This window comes from Marmota marmota, unplaced genomic scaffold (genome assembly GCF_001458135.2).
Source record: "Marmota marmota marmota unplaced genomic scaffold, marMar, whole genome shotgun sequence".
Taxonomy (NCBI): Eukaryota; Metazoa; Chordata; class Mammalia; order Rodentia; family Sciuridae; genus Marmota; species Marmota marmota.
Window position 1 is genome coordinate 48,683,073 of NW_026000026.1, and position 4,100 is coordinate 48,687,172.

The 4,100-nt window shown below is 30.8% G+C and overlaps 1 long non-coding RNA gene across 1 annotated transcript in view; it reads right to left on the reverse strand.

The window, feature by feature from the left end:
- Positions 1–2,370: 2,370 nt before the first annotated feature.
- The window catches only part of LOC107140502, a 38,520-nt gene continuing 36,790 nt past the window's right edge, over positions 2,371–4,100 (reverse strand). Inside the window, exon 5 of the long non-coding RNA XR_001503283.2 lies at positions 2,371–2,504. This is a non-coding gene — a long non-coding RNA (uncharacterized LOC107140502). The remainder of the gene's footprint in view (positions 2,505–4,100) is intronic.

The window sequence follows — 4,100 nt, forward strand, 5'->3', positions numbered from 1 at the left end:
TAATACCAGAAAAGGTTTCAACAGATTCATTGAAGAAAATGTGGAAATTACAAAAGCATATAAAGAAGCAGAATAAAGATTACTCAGAAGCTCAGAGGTAAATGTCATGAACATTTTAGTATATTCTCATTGTTGTTTTTTTTTTAATCTCTCTCTGAAAACTTCTATTTTGTTATAGAGGATTTAGAACTAGTAGTTTGCTAATGAAGTCAAACAACTCAGGATCTGGTTTGGTTAACTAGGTTTGAATACCAGATTTATTACTAAGTAACTCTATGAACTTTGGGCAAAATTAAAAACAACTCAATAAAAAAAAATCAAAACATTAAAAAAAGCAAAACTCTGTTCCCTCTTGGTTTTGTGTGAAATGAGAATTAAACATATTACTTACTTATATAGGTAGGATACAAGCTTCCAAAGATGTTCACATCATCATCTCCAGAACCTATGACTATGTTAGGTTTCATGGCAGAGAGGAATTCAGGTTGAATATGTGACTAAGTTTGCTAGACAGTTTACCTTAAGATGGGGAGTTTATACCGAATTATCCAGGTGGGCCCAATGTATGCAAGGGTTCTTAGGAGTAGAAAGGACAGGAGAAAGAACTAAAAGTCTGTCAGTGTATGGACTCTGCCTGACTTTGTTTGCTTTGAAGATGAAGAAATAGTGCTAAAGAAGGTGGTTAGAGAAAAGAAATGAATAGATTATCCCCAGAGCTTGTAGAAAGAATAAATTGAGTTCAGGCTGGGAAGTCAATTTTGAAGAGAAAAAACTTGTGTTGTATTAAACCACTAAGGTTGTAGTAATTAGTTTCAATAGGAATAGAAAATCAATACCTACCTCATGGGGTTGTTGTGAATATTAAACGAGATGATACATATAATGTGTATAATCATGATTAAAATGGCATATGGCACATTGTAGTTGCTTTATAAAAGTGATAGTTTACTATTTTACTATAAATATTGTATCAAAACAACATATTCTAGTCCTTAAATTTACATAATAAAATTATTATTATTCCTCTCTCTCCCTTTATTCATGTACACACATGTATGTGCAAGTTTTATATGACAGACATTTATCTGCCTTGATGGCCATTGTAGAGCTAGTGGCTGTACAATTTCAGACACATAACAAGGGCTCTATAGATTTTCATTAAGTGGATAAATGAAAAAAAGGTCAACATGTTTGTGCCAATGTATTTTGTCACACTTCTTTTGCCTTTAGGCTAGATTCCAAGAAATGGAATTATTGGATCAAAATGAGCTGATCATTTTCTTGCTCTTTATACCTACTGCCAAATGGATTTTTAGAAAGTTTACACCAATTTACACTCCCATGGCACTGTGTGAGAATGACTATTGTCCTACTCATTAATATATAGTATCCTACATTAAAAAATCTCTGATAGCTATTTGCCAATTTTTATTTTGCTTTTAATTGCATTTGTGATTACTTCTAATGTTGATCAATTTATTAATTGTTGTATTTGTTATTAGCCATTTGTAACATTTGTAAGTTCTGTGATTATTATTTTCAATTTGCTAATTATTTAAATATAAGGATCATAAAAGTATCTAGAAAATAAAAAACAACACTCCTGAACTCACCAGTAAAAGCTGACAAATTTTAGCAATTTTAAGTTGTTTATTTCAATTATTAATATACTTACTTTAGAATATTAGAAATATATTTAATGTCTTCCATTTTCCTTTCTCTGTCTTCCCAGAGAATACTTCTGTTTTGCATATTCTTCTTGTATATATTTTTATGTGTTCACATACAACCCACATGCATATAACATTAGTATGTGTGATTCTTTCCTTCAAATTACCTCTCATTTGTTTTACCAAGGTGTTAGTATTTTTTATATTAATATGAGTTTGTCTTATCATGAGGTTTTTAACTTTTTGCTTGTCATATCACTCATAAATATTTCTCAGTCATTTCAATTATCTTCAGTTGTTGTTCAATTAAATTTCTACTGACTACATTCATTTCTCATTAAACTATTTCCATTGATTTTTTTTCTGCATTGTGTAGAACTAATTCTAAAGTTATGAGATTTGCATTCACTTATTTGGATTAAAAGCAAAGCATCATAATAATGATCACTGACAATTTCAGGTTTATAATTTCTAATCCTCACCTCAACTGATATGCTATAAATATAGACTGATAGCAGCTATTAAAATCTATGTTTTCATCTGATAATCTTCAGGTGGAATTGGTAAAACTTTTTGTATCACTTAAACTCATTTTTATCATTATTAGCTTATTGTGAAAGCTACAATAATAAGTACATTAATTAAAATTTATCAAAGGGAAAAATTCCAGGGATAATTTGATATTCATCAAATTTTAATTGCTGCTGGGAGGACACATATTTGCAAACTGTTGAAATCAAAGTAGTGCAACATATACCTTTTAGGGGTAGACTTCTCTGATCTTAGCAGAAAAATGTTAGAATCCATTGATACGGTTTAGGGTGTAACATTTTCCTGAAAAATAAAATGAATTTAATGAAATAAATATAAGTTAAGATAAAAAGGCTTCATAGTATACACAGGCAAGATTATAAAAAGAAAATGTATTCAGAATTTATCACTTAAAATATAATACTTTTAAAAAGCAGATAAAATTATTATATAATCTGAAGGTACTTTCACTAACCATATAATATATAATCAATTAGTAAATCAAAATCTAAAAACCACCAACAGAAAACTCTACTGAATTTTCCTTAGATTCAAACTACCACAAATGAACCTGTATCCTGTGGCTGTCTATAGAAATTATTTTTTTATCTCACAATAAATATAAAAATGTTATACTTTTTGGTCTAAGGGAATAAGTTATAATTTAAAAAGAGCTCATAGGAAAATGTGTTCAGTGTACAATAGTTATGTTTATGTATGTTCAAAAATCAGCAGGCAGAGTTACAAGGTATGTATTTCTACATTGAAAATAGCAATTACCTAAAATAAAAGTATTCAAAAATTTTGAACACATGCAAGTGAACAAAACAAGATAATAAAAACTGGTACATCTAATGTTATCTCTTTAACTGGAGATATAATAAAAGCAAAATGAAAAGTTAAAAGATTAATGGCTTAAAATTAGATTTAGTTACTATTATCATGGGAAATTAAAAAAAAAAAATATGTGAACTTCCAATACATTTCAACAAAGCAAACAACTAGGCTCAATGAAGTTTATGCTTGTTAAGTAAATGACAAATATAAGAAATTAAAATGTGTTTTTGATAGACTCTGTGTTAGGAAAGTGCCACGGCTCACCCTAGCCACTCTGATTTTAAATCAGTGCCCTTCAGCTTTCTTTCAGCCAGCTCTGCTGGAAACTGGCGAAAAGCACAAATGGAGAGAGACCAGACTTAGATTCTATTGCTTTGCTCCCAAAACAACTTAATTTAAAGTACTTGAGCAAGTAAAACTGACAGGCGGCTCTCTCCACTAAAGATGCCTAGGAGTTACTAAATGATAATTTGCCTTTTATTCCTCTATTTATGAAAATAGGAAAGGTTACAGTTTCAAAACAGACAGGGCACTATTTCAGGAAATAGTTTCAAGAATAAAAACATTAGAAGTTAGACTATTTATAAGCTATAGCTTTCTGTATTCCGATGTAAATATGTATTGGCATTGAGATAGCCAGACTTGAAGCTGAAAACCACAGTGTTATTCACAAAGCTCTCTGCTGTTGTATTTCAATGTTTTTTGTTCTCGTTTTATTCACTGTCAGAATTAAAGTATTCTGCAGGCTATCTTTAGTAACCTGACCTAATGGTCTCCTTCATCCACTCCTCCCCAAAAGCCCACCCTAATTGAAGGAACCTTTCCCAAGTGCCCTGGGAAGAAATCTCCTTGGGAACTTCTTCAGAAGGCTATTTAGAGAGCACACGGTGACTGAAATAGTTCTTGGGGAGATGCATTGGCTTTTCTTGAGGGAGGGACTGTCTGGGCCTCCCTGGCTGGATTCTTCCATGGATAGCTCTGTGCTCTCTTTGGTCTTCAGCCTGTTGAAACTTGATTTTTTATATATATATATATATATATATATATATATATATATATTTT